The sequence below is a fragment of the Protopterus annectens genome, chromosome 16.part0 (genome assembly GCF_019279795.1).
Source record: "Protopterus annectens isolate FY-2018-M chromosome 16.part0, PAN1.0, whole genome shotgun sequence".
Taxonomy (NCBI): Eukaryota; Metazoa; Chordata; order Ceratodontiformes; family Protopteridae; genus Protopterus; species Protopterus annectens.
The window spans coordinates 584,019,954-584,033,357 of NC_056750.1; the positions used below are offsets into that span (position 1 = coordinate 584,019,954).

General features: G+C 38.5%; 1 protein-coding gene across 4 annotated transcripts in view; it reads left to right on the forward strand.

The window, feature by feature from the left end:
- Positions 1 to 2,847: 2,847 nt before the first annotated feature.
- PPP1R26 (protein phosphatase 1 regulatory subunit 26) overlaps positions 2,848 to 13,404 on the forward strand; it is a 75,199-nt gene continuing 64,642 nt past the window's right edge. The window contains exons 1-2 of one of the 4 annotated variants that reach the window (XM_044058450.1): positions 2,848 to 3,223; positions 9,361 to 9,503. The gene's annotated coding sequence lies outside the window, so the exon portion shown is untranslated. The remainder of the gene's footprint in view (positions 3,224 to 9,360; positions 9,504 to 13,404) is intronic. The other 3 variants (XM_044058449.1, XM_044058451.1, XM_044058452.1) reach the window with 3 other exon arrangements.

The window sequence follows — 13,404 nt, forward strand, 5'->3', positions numbered from 1 at the left end:
ATATTATAACTGATGTCATTAACTCTGATATCAGGAATCTTGCTAGACTGGACCTCCAACGATTTGGTTTTGTGAAAGGTAGATCCTATCTACTTAATCTGGTAAATATCTTTGTACAGATGATAGAGGCTGTAAACAGCCATTCATTGCATAAGGTGCATCTTGAACTGGCTAAGGCCTTTGTACCAAATCCCCATGATGGCATCATGCAAAACTAAATGCTTTAAAAATCAACCCATATGTAGTAAGATGGATAGCAAAATGGTAAAAAGACAGAACCCACACAGTGTGTGTGAGATGTCTCATCAGAAAGTGACCAATGGTATCCCACAGGGCTCGGTGCTGAGGCCACTCCTTTATGGTATTTATTTCTCAGTCTCCCAACAGGGAACCAAGGCCTCTGGAAAATAAAGTCTGCAGATGATTATAAACTGGGTGTTGGTGTTAACTCACTCTTTGACATCTAAACTCTTCAGAATGAACTCACCCTAGTAAAGTCTGTGTGTACTAGAAATGGGCTCAAACTAAGTGTAATATCATCACTTTTTAGTAAACAACCCTCCACTCCTCTCATCATACCACCTAGACAACATGCGTCTAAAAAATGAAAATGTACTTAGGAACCATTGTACTTGGGCTGATAGTTCCCGCTTTTGACCACCATATGACAAAGGCTTTCAGGAAATCCTTTTATTTATGCCAAATAATTGCCAAAATATCAGCAAGGTCTAAAGAGGTAATCACTCCCTTATACTCCGCATTGATCAGGCCAGTTATTGCTTTGGGATGAATCTCACTAAACATATCAAACAATTAGAAAGACCACAGAGGTTCCTAACCCCAAACAAATCACAGGCCTAAAGTTCCTCAGCTATCCAGAGAGGCTGGAGCCTTTATCCCATTTTTCAGTGGTTTATAGACTTTAGAGAGGTATCTCTGGCTCACTTACCTGAACATTAGAGTCCTGATGTCCTGGATTTCCTGTTTCTTCACAAATCCAGTATTTCTACCAGTACTAGAACCATGGACCTACATCTACACCAACAGACAATTCACGTGACTCTGCTGCATTGGAATATCTACAAATCTATTTGAAGTTGTTAGTAACTACTTTCATCATATTTCTTTGGTGATATTTTATATTAGGACTCACCATATGCATGGGTTGTTCTAGCAATGTTGTCCCTGACCCTGCTGTTAAATGCAATACAGTGATCTTTAGGGGATGAGAGATTTAGAAGACAGACAAGATAACATACATCAGGGGGCTTCCATCTCCACACCTGCCTCCCCACAGAAGGACCACAAGTACCTTAAATATATGTACAGCGGAGGATACCTGCCCTCCTGATTGATATCAGTTATGCCAGCTCACTGCCAAGTATGTTTGCTCACTACCTGCATGATTAGAAGGTTAATCCCAAGGCAAAGTTTTGTCATTTGTTCCACATTAAGAGAGGCAGTGCTCCACATTTTGGTGATGAAGGGTTGGGAGCAATGTATTGAAACAAGTAACCACTCTATAAAGATCAGAAAAAAAGTGAATTAAATTAAATTCAATTGAATCTAGTTCCTGACCACCATGTTATCTTTCCTTTAGTAAAGTTAACTGCACCCATTAATTGCCATGGCAGTAAGATACTCTCAAGAATTTAGTTCAACTCTATGCATTAAGTTTGATCACACCTTGCAATTCTCCCGGATTTTGGCGCTATTCCTCTTAATCTCTCTTAAACTGATTACTTTTGGAGACAAGGTGGTGAATTGCTCTTAATAAATAATGACAATAATTAAAGTTATACGCTTATTTTACTTCAGAAAACGAATATTAATTCACATTCTCTTATTCTGCCAATGTCTCAAGTTAATATTACTAATACTTGAAAGGAGTCCTTGATTGCCCCTGATTATTTTTGAATGTGTCCTTGATTCTGTTAAATATCGGCTAGGGCAAGGGTGTAACTAGGCATACGTTTTGTACTCTACAGAATACCTTTTCCCGAGTATCACATTAACATGTTTTAGGTCATTTTACATCCACAGAGTAGTCTAAATAAACGCCTTTAACAGCAGGTGGTGGTGGTACTGCGGTAGCGTTGTCGCCTCACAGTCAAATGCTGACCGGTTCGACTCGCAACTAGAGCGTCTTCTGCCTGGAGACGGGCGTGAATGGGCGTACCTTCGTTAAAGGTTGTGCTTTAGGGCTGGCAACTCAGCACGTAAAAATCAACTGCCAATCATTAGCGGACCGGAGTTCCACTGTGGCGACCCTTAACCTGGAAAAGCCGAAAGACACAACAACAACCATTAGAAATGTTAATTCTGTTGCTTTCTACTGCCTCCTCTATGCTGTTGGCAAATGGCACCTGGACATAGTATATTCTGATAAAATGCAAATAGACGAAAAAGAAATAAAACGCATGTCTGTCCTACACAACCAAAACTGCTAACACAGACACTCTACAGGAACACACAAGTAAAACGTTAATTTAATACAACTCTGACTCCGACTGCACCTAATATCACCAACTAGTCAGGAACAGTAGGAGAAAAGTAATTGTACCACTACATAAGTTTTTCTGCAACACAAAGCCCTTAACCTTCGTTCTTCAAAATGGGGAACACTAGCCTTCATAAACAGGAAGGTTGTAAGACGGCTAAAATATATTGCTTTTACTTACAAAAAGATCTTTTAATAAGTGAATATGATTCGTTTCTATTTACAATGAATATCAGCTACAAATCCTAACACTGCGTGTGCGACAAACTCTTTCAATGTGGAACTTCGAGGAACATTAACTTTTTAAGCCCCCTTTAAAATTAACGAGTCAACCCAAATGAGGAACAATTGAGAGGTATAGCAAAGATGTGCGCGACACCAAGCCTCTTACACAACCCGCTCACACGGACTCTTTCTTTCTCTCTGTCTCACTTTCTTTGCATAGTAACCACAACTGAAAAGCATAACATCAAAAACGTCAGGATACCGATTGTCACGTGACACGGGGACGCGTTGAGTCTTTTCCTCTTCTGGTTAGTAGCCACTACCGGGGTTGCACTGCTTTTGGACGTTTTGTGGCCTAAGCACGAATTTAGAGGGAGTTTTTATCGATGACTGCGGAATTATTTCTGTAGTTTGAATGGACTGTATACAATATACAGCTCCGAAACGGTACAGCAGGGATATGTAAACACATCGCTTTCGAGGTTGGTTGATGCTTTGGTATGTTTCATTTAACTGTACAAGATTAAGTGTTCTATGATTACGTTTACTGAACCGCAAGTAGAGCGTCTAGTTGTGGTCTCTGACATTTATTAGCTATGAGTGCTACGTATTGAAATGTGCATTTGGTAGCACTCAGGGTTATGCATTGGATTTGGGTACGCCAACATGCACTTGCTGTGTGCCGATTGTCGTGATGCCGAAGAATAACACGGTGTAGTTTAAAGGCCTGACATTTAGTGATGGATGTGGCCTTAGTTTGTACAGTGGGTGCCGAATTGTTTCCTTATGTAATCGTTTGTATAGTATTATAAAAAAGAGACTGATTTGTGTTTTTTCCCAGGAGGACATGTTACCTTAACTACAAATCCCAGCATCCCTCTGCAGATATCGGAACAGGGGTGTGAGGGTGAGGTGCACTCATCTGTACAACTTGTGGAACTTTTATGATGCCGATCGGAGTGTTGTACTGTTATGTTGTTGTTGATGCTTTTTAGTTGTATTGGGTATATTTATATGTTATTTGTCTAGTTTTGGGTGATGTCCTAAGAATGTCATTTACTGAAAAATAAGAATTACTGTAGTTGTAGCTTATGATCATTACACTGTATGGAATGTCAAAAATACGATTAAATAGATACATAGTATATATTTTACATTCTTGGTCCACTGCAGAACTTCTATACTGTCCTGTGTACGCGTTTTGTTTGCAGTAACCTACCTTACGGATGTCTTTACTTGGTCTTTGTCTAAGGTTATTAATATGATCATTTTGTTAGGGCATCGTTGGTTATTGTCTTGATTCCCAATACCTGTCAACCTCTTAGGGGAATAAATCTGGGCAAAATCATCAATAATAGGGGACATAGGCCCAAAAAACAGGGACTTTTTTATTGTTGTTTTAAATTTACCAAATTGATAGAACATGTTTTTTTTTTTTTTTTTTTTTTTTCGGAAGGGCATGGTCTGAAACTCCAAATGCCTGTCTTTTTCTGACTTCACCCTTCAGTGATTTGACAGAAAAAAACATAATTTTATGAGAAATGGACACAAAATATGAAGCAAAAATCTGGCCATTTGGCGAAACTCATTACACTGGAGAGGTGTTGTCACAAAGCATAAAGCGGCCTAAATTTTTGCAGTTTCGGGACAAGTTAAATTTTTAAGACTTGATATTGTGGCTAACTGCCATTATTTTACACTGAATGGGTTTAATGCCTTCTCGGATATTTTTTTTCTGGAAAATTAAAACAGATTTTTGACTTGCACTCCTTTATTCCAAAGTGCTAGCGCTACAGTTACCTACATTGAGTAACATGGGTACATTAAACTGTTGTAGCTGTTACTGGTAAATTTGGAAAGCTTTGGTGTACACTGTTTAAATGTCAGGTTTGGTAGTGGCTGGGGAATAACTGAGAGTGCTGCACTAGGTTGTAGTAGTTATGTGCTGATGAGGTGAAAACTACAGTTGTGTTAAGTTGAACTAACCATATTAGCAGATGTTCGGATGACAACTGCTGCAGTAGCCTTAGCTTATATCTAAGGCCAATGCAGCATTGATCAATCCGACAGACAGTTTAATTCTGAAAGTGGCAGAAGGTAGTAGACAAGCTTGATAAGATGAAGGACTTTTAACTGTATACGCAGCTGTTCTGTGAGCATCCGTTCTTAATGTTGCTGCATTTCCTTTGTTGGAAACGAAGCACATTTGCCGTACTGTTTTTCTTTAGTTGTTGTTGTCTTTCGGCTTTTCCCGGTTAGGGGTCGCCACAGCGGAACTCCGGTCCGCCAATGATTGGTAGTAGATTTTCACGAACGCCGAGGTGCCAGCTCGACCCATTTACGCATGTCTTTCGAATACCGCGGTGAGGACATGCAGACTCCCCATAGAAGGCACTCCCCGTACTCCAGCCGAGAATCGAACGGGTAAACCCCTTGCTGTGGGGCAACAACGCTACCGCTGCACCACCGCGGAAGTTAACTGGTTTTCTTTAGTAATGTTCGTAGAATTAGTAGTAACTTTGATCATTATTTCTGACCTTGTTACTAAAGGCAAGTGAAGCAGAAAACAGCCCTTAAACAAAATAAAGTGCTGTAGTTTGCAGTGCAGGCTATCATGTCTTCACTGCCACAAAAACAGTCTAATGCCATCTGTCAAAGAACTATAGTTCTGAGTAAAATTAATTGTATTGAAAATATGCCACTCGTGTTAAAAATGTTATTTCAGTTTGTGTGAAAAAATGGACCATCAGTTTAAAAAATATGTTGTGGTTGTAGAAAAAATGTGATAAGACACCATAACACGTTTTTATAACAGTTTTTCTCTTCTTCCATTATGAACTGGTTGCCATTAGAAATATGCAGTTGCAATTGTTTTTCTTAAGACTACATCCACCATATTTTCCCCTTGTGCTGAAACCTAACACCACTATGCATTTTTTTCTTGTTGCTTAAAGTGTGAACATTAAAACTTGAACACTGAATTGTTTCTCTCTTTTTGTGATCCTTAAACATAAGGTTTCTCGTGTCAGTACAAATAGATCCAGATTTATATTTTATCTCTCTATCCATTCATCTGCAAAGCACAATGGTAGAAAAACTGAGAATGGTAGACTGGGATTCACTATCCCAAGTAACCGTCTCTAGAGCGTCCTGTGGCTTTCTCAGGCAAGTTGAGAGAAATTCTTTTCTGTATGTCTTATGCCCACTACAGTGCCACCTTGCAGTGGACTGTACCTTGAGTGCCTCCTATTGGAGGTGCCCAAGATAGAATCCTCACAAGGTGCTTAAACAACATTAGTTGACTCCTGTCAACACAGAGTAGTAGTGGTTATATGATGTGGTCTCTCTAGATTGCTGTGTTCCTCACTATATCATGGAAAGTGAGCTCAACTATTTGAAAAAGGGAACCGTATTTTCAGTTGTATCTTTTAAGGCATTTCCCAAAGCTGATGATCATAGGTGCTTGGGGGACAGATTGTCTGTCTAATAAAGTAAGATGTTCATTTAGTGACTCGGTTTGTGCTTCACCATCACAGTCTGGTATTGCTGAAACTGTACCCTGTATATTCACTCAAGAAAACCTCAAAAAATACCTGAACTTCACATGAGGTAGCAGGCACACACACCAGAATGGATCAGTTAAAGAATTTGAAACCCTAGTTTGGAGTGGAATAAAGGTGTGTTCTCAGATGAGTGTTTGATGCAGCCATGTTGAGACTTTCGGCTGAAGCCAAGCATTTTTGCTTTTAGGTGTATTCTGTGCAGCCACGAGGTCCATTAGCCTAACAAAGCTTAGCCTGAAAAAGCTGAGTGGAGCTGCAGTATGTGCTTATCATTTGCAAAGTGAATGGTTACAGCCTGTTACTGTGCCATTCAGGTATATGTAGGTTTATGAGGAATTAAAACAATCTAGAAGTTGACTTATCCTGCTTGATAAAATGTATAGGAACAAATATTTTAGTTTTTTAATATGATGCAGAGTTTTGCCTCCTCTCATTCCCATGCTGCAGTGTTCTTCCAAGAAACCCGAGAAGGTTGATGGCTTCTGTGTCAGTATTGTTGCTGTGACTGCTGGACTAATGTTTTATATTGATCTCTTAAACGCTGGAGTGCTGAACTAGAAATTATTAGATTGATGTCACGAGAACATGAATGAGAGTACTTTGAGTTCGTACTGGTTGTTACTTTGTTGTACTATTACTTATTAAAATTATGCATAAACATTCGTGTAGACTAGGTGTACTTATTTTATTATTTTTTTTTCCTGTGGTGGTATGGTATTAGGCAGTCAGTCTGCAGAGTATTACAAGCTTTGACAGTAAATCGTATTCAAAAGTTCCTTCAGCTTTAAGGAAGGGAATACACAATAGATCAGAGGGGAATTTGAGGCTACCCATCGCAAGTGAAAAATGCAATTTGGAAATCTGGAATACAAGTGTTTGTTTAGTGTGTGGCATTTTGGAGGGGAAGATTTTTATAAGTGTGCTGTTGAAGAACCTGTGTATATACAGTTACAAGACATTTTGAAGGGATTTAGAAAATACAGTGAGTATCTTGGTATTAACCTGTGCAGAGCTATCCAGCATGTGCTTCACATTGTCTTAATTGATACAGAGGGATCCATGCATAACTTTCATAAGTAAATATATTAGTTTCTTTGATATGTGATTTAATGTTTTGCAAGTGTACTGGCATCCTTTGGCTTCTAGATAACTTGATGTTGCAGAGAAGTCTGGCTGAGCACACAACTATTACCACAACTGTTTACAAAGCTAATGTAAAATTATTATTAGAGTTGAATGAAGTATTAAATGCGTTATCTGTGAGTTGCTGTAGCTGCCTTACTGTTGTATTTGTGCATGTGTTATCAAAAGTGAGTGGTGGGGAGTATTGAAGCTTTTGAGTGTGCATTGCAGAGCCACTGTTGAGCTAAAGTGGCTCCCTGTTTACCCTTTCAAGGAGCAACATTATGAAAAGGGGGCATTTGTTGTAGGTTTTGATCACCAACATATTTGGAGTGACTTATCCCTCTTCAGTTTTGACATATTCTGCTTCTAAAGTCATTGTACGTTAGTAGAGGGGGAACGCCTTACCCCCCAAAATTGTTCTTCAAAGTTAAGATGGATACTAACTGGCTGCTAACTGCTGACTGGCTGAGGGTTTTCTGAATTGTTCTGTATAGCCAACAGCCATTGCTTGTGCTTGACCCAGGTGTGTGTGTGTGTGTGTGTGTGTCTACATATATATGTTTATATTTATATATTTTTTGAATCACAGCTGGTTGTCTTTAGCTTGGCTTCTGTAAAAATATTAACACTTAAGTCAGCACTTTTTACAAACTTCTTTCCTTGACTTTCTGAGGGTGTAGGTTAGAAACAGTTTGAAAGAAAGGGAGAAAAGCTGGTGCGCCATGTGCAGCAGAAACGATACACATTGAGCTTTGAGCATAATGTCTACAGTTTTCAATAAAGAAGGCAGAATAGACTTGACAAAATGTTGTATCTCACTGATACTCATAAGTAGCATTTACACAGGGTTGCCTTGGGATGTGACACAAAGTATTACTTCACAGAATTGGTTTATATGATTTGAACAGCCTTCATGAAGTGGGAGGTCAGTCAAAAAAAAAAAAGCAAATTCAAGAAAACCTGTAACGAGTTTTGACAACTGTGGATGTGTGAGGAAAGAAAATTAGTTAAACAAGTATTTGCAGTTTCTCTGATGGAGAGAAGTAGTCAGCCTTTGTGAAGGAAGTTGTGCTTTGCCCTCCATAAAAATTCATTTCTGTGATAAAATCTTACACAAGGACGTTTGGTTGTTAGTAGAATACATTGTCAACTAGAGTTTATGACAATTCTTTGTCTTACTTTTCCAAATATGATTTAGGAGTAGAGATAGACAATGTTGAGTGTAGAAAGGATTTCTAAATTTGAAGATGGGCATTAGCTGATTAGTGGTAGAATGCATACAATGCTTTTCACACAGCAGCACTAGTAAAACTTGGTACCCAATGTCAAGTTTTTTATCTTATCCTTTGGTGTTAACATTTTGTAGCAGATTAAAGAACAAATGATGTGGATAATCTTGAAGTTGTTTTAGGAAGTTTTACTAGCTTAACACACAAGTCTTTCCTTAAAGGGATTGCTAAATCAGTTTACTTAATCCTGTCACCATACTCTGTAATTTATGCATTTGTTACAGCTCTTCGTATTTGTGTGCTTTTTAATGGGGGTACTGCAATTAAAGAGCGGACATGCACATATATTTGTTAATCTGTAATGCTACCAGGTGATTAGTGCTGACTATTGTCCTGAAATCTGGCTAAAGAATGAAGTTTGAAAGAAGTTGTTGTTGAAAGTGTTGTATTACTTAACTCTGTTAATAAAATGTAAACAAATTATCTCACTAATCTTGTGCCTTGTTTTCAGGGGAGACTTAAGATTTTATTTAAAAAAACAAAATGCAGAAGCTTTGGCTAGGACATTAAGGAAACTTTGTGCTGAGCTTTTGTGAAAGGGTGGTATAGTGTGCAGTTCTGTTTTGGTGAGAGCATGTGTAAATATTCAGCACAAAGGAGAAGGGGATTCTTTCACAGAGATGGACTGATCAGACATCCTTTCTTTTCTGTTTTTTAGAAGCACTTCAAAATGTGAAGCTGTTGAATATGACGCATTGTGGTCTGATTATAATGGATGTCATTGTGACCAAGATAAATTGTTTATCCGAGGCTGCAAGGGGATGTGCAACTAAATTTACCAAAGGAAGGCACTTTGATCAAGTAAGTGGAGAGAAGGAGATCAGAACAGTTTATAATCTCGGTGTAGATTTGAGTAATGAAAATAACATCTGTTGGTGAAAATGTAAAGTATATATTGTAGAAAAATGTAGAAGACAAGAAATAAACAATGGGCAGACTGTTCAGGAGTGACTGTTCAGGAGTGCTCGTATTATGAGAATATTTTAACTAGTGCTCCTTTTTGGAATTGCTGTGGTTTCATGACCCATTAGGAGTATTTAACTCATCTGAATTTGGAAAACATGGATGATAGTTTTGACAGAATAAATCAATTTTAATCAAGGACATGCCACAACTGATACAAAATATGTATGTATGGTAGGTCATTTAAAGAAGAGAAATTATATATAAAAGTAATTAGAAGTCTTGTCACCTATACTGGAAAATGTATATCGCCAAGTTATATTGGTTATTATTCTAGGTAGTATTTATGCATGTATGTTGTGTGTGTGTTGTGTTTTTTTAGCAGAGGCTTGGGAAGAAAAGCTCCAGAGAATAAAAATACAAACAAGCAGTTTGGAAAACACAATTATCACACTTTTATTAAAAAAAATCATAAATTGAGGCTCATTGAAATTTCAGTAGAATATATTTTTTTTAGGGTAAAACTTAACAATATCAAGAAGAAAAAATAATGGAGGCAGTATAGTAAAAAGAAACATGCTCCACCCTATGATAATACTTGTTTGTTGGACATTTTGTTACTGGGAAAGTCTGACTGGCTGCAGGTTACCCATTTTCAGTATAAGCCTGGGGAGGTAAGCTCCACAAAGCTACAAAATGTAAAAGATAAATGTAAAGATGTAGTTTACATGCCATAAGTACAACATTAATACAATAGTACCAGTATTGCAATTTACCATTGTGCAGAGGTTAAAATTGTAAATCAAATGAGAATGTCTAATGCACAGTGATTTTATATATGTTACAGTAAGTATGTATTTGTAATGATATTCATAGTTGTTGCAAATTGTATTCTAGAAACATGTAAAAGTATTGGTTGAACAGAGTCTTGAGAAAGCAGATGACTAAAGAAGAGGTCAAGGGTGCTGGTGAAAAAAAAAGGTTGGACATAAATGGAGAAGGTTTTGAGGTTCAGCAACACACAATAGTGAAAATATTAGGTTGGTGTAGAACATAAACAGAGCCAAGAGTTACAGAGATACTGTTTTAGGAGAGAATTACAGGTATTAATATGACCGACATATGGATGCTGTTCCAGAACTCGGCTATACAATTGGAATACAGGCCAAGTCCAATTGCCCGAGGTTCATAGAAGAACAGAAGTTGTTTGTCAGAAGAACGCAGATCACGGTGAGGAAGATAATGCTATAAAAGGAAAATAATAGCTATAGAAATTGGATTATAGATTATTTTGCGTGTTGGCAACAGTTGAGTAAAAGTAAGCTGATGGGGAAGTTCGAGCCATTTTAGGTTTTTAGTGAAGAGTAGTGCTGCAGTCTCTGAGGGTGACCAGATGCTCATTAAGGTACTTTATTGTAACACTGACCAAGTTTAGCCTTAAAAGATGACTGAAGATTTGTCAGAATAGGTGAAACGTAGAGAAGGAAGTTGAGTTAAGTGGTAGCGAGTTATTTTAGTGGAGTTTGTTAGGATGTTTCTGGCCCTATATAACATACTTAGTTTCTGATGAGTCTTTATGTTGTTAATATGCAAATGAAACTGTGTCAGGCAAATGCAAACAACACTGAGGTGAATTGAGAATAGACAATTCAGCTAGTTCAGCTATTAACTTTGTTAAAAAAAAACAAAAAAAAAAAAAAAACAAGGTACAGTAGATGAAGTCAAAGTAATCACATTCTCCCCCACCAAAGCGTTGAGTGAAGAAGTGGATATATTAGTGTCAGTGAAGAGTCATAAAATTGTAGAAAGCAGAAAACAAAACTTCACTTAGGCTGTCTGTTGCGCAAGTTATAGAAATGTACTCTGGTGTCTAGGCCATTTGAATCAATATTATGTAAGTAGGAGGGAGGGTAGAGTCAGAACTGATGTTTTGTAATCGTGCTGGCACAGCAGCATCTGGTTCTAATTTTGTCACTTCAGTCGGTTGGGTTGCCATGCTCTTTGGCTGTTGCGGGTGATTACTAGTTCGATGTGACAGTTCAGAGTCATCTTTGCCCCTGGGTGCTAGCTGCCAGATGGAAACACTCTCTCTTGTTTTCTGTTGACAAGTTGAACATGTGTGTACTGAGGATTACAATACAGGAGTTCCACTTCCTCTACTAACGGATCATACTTGGAGGACCTGTTGTTATTGCATAGCAGAACAGGGACAGGAGATGTAAGCCAAATGGGAAGCACAGTGCCGGTGGTGGAACAGTGATTGAATTTAAACAACCTTTTGTGCAGTGTTGCATTTGTGGATGTGCACAGTAGAGATTGGCTAGAGTGGAGAGCCTTGAGCAACATGGACATCTTTTTACCCTTTAAAGCCAGAGTAATGGCCCTCCAAAGTCTACCATTTAGATGCTTGACTTTACCATTACCTCTGGGGTTGTAAGGAGTGGTCCTGCTGCTTGCATTTGCTTTGCTGTGCAAGAAAGCTTGTAATTCATTACACCATAAGAGGTGCAGCGGTCTGAGTGACTATAAGCTGGCATATCAGAGTGAAAATAGTTTCTATAGGTAGGCAATTACAGTTTGTGCAGTCATATCTGGGCAAGCGAAAGCAGAAGGGGGACCTTGAATATTCTTCAGTAATAGTAAGCAAATTCCAGTTGTGAGTTGTGGAAGGAAGAGGTCCCTTAAAATTTGTGCTCAATCTCTCAAAAGGTTGGGTAGCCTTTACGAGCCTGGTGTTTTGTAGGATGGTAAAATCCCGGCTTCACTTCTGCACATACAGAACAATTTGAGGTTATGCTTCGTACCTCCTTGACAGAAAATGGAAGATTCTTGGATCCTATAGTATGCATCAAGTGGGCAACACCAGGAAAACACAATGAGTCATGTAAAAACCTTAAGTCAACAAGACGGAGAAATGAGCTAGAACACATAAGTGATAAGTTATCATTGGCATGATTCTCCTTTCCAGGCCGATTTTTAAATGACATTGAAGCGAAAAGGTGAAAGCTCAACTCTCCAGCACTGTATTTTATCATTCTTTATTTTTCTCTGATTGTCGTACATAAAGGTGACTTGAGTGTCTGTCAGTAACGAGCTAAAAATTTCTCAGAAGAACGTGCTTCCATTTTTAAAATTAATTTGACTACTGCATATGCTTTCTTCTGAACAGCTGAATGGTGCCTCTCGGATGGTGACAGCATCCTGGAAAAAAGGCCACAGGCCTTCATTACTGGTTTAATGTGGCAGCAATGGTGATTTTTGAAGCATCTCTCTCCACTATCAACAGGACATTATAATCGACTGTAGAGACAGCAGCATTCTCAAACTCCTTTTGAAGATTCTCGAATGTATCCACCACAGGTTAAGGCAGTGGGCAGGTCAGGCTGTGTACAAGAGGGTGAATTTTATCCAAAAACTGCGCTATCCACTGTGAATAGTAGGCAAAGATCCCCATTACTCTTAATTGATTTAAGCTCTCGAGGGGGAGCAGTTTAGTTTTTGCAGAAGTTCTAGTCTCGCTGAGTCTGGCTTTATTATCCCCTTAGATACTGCGTAGCCCAGTAGCCTGATTTTAGTAGCTGCTGTTATGCTCTTGTCATCACAGAACGTTGGACCATATTGTTTGACAGCTTCATGAAATCCCTGCCAGTTTCTTATATTGATCATCCCTGTCTTTTCCACAGATGGTGACATTACCGACTTAAGCATGTGTGTCATGCAATTGCTCAGACACAGTTATTTCATATATAGTGCTTTGAAAACAGGCACACCATTAGTCAAGCCAAATGGTATATGACAG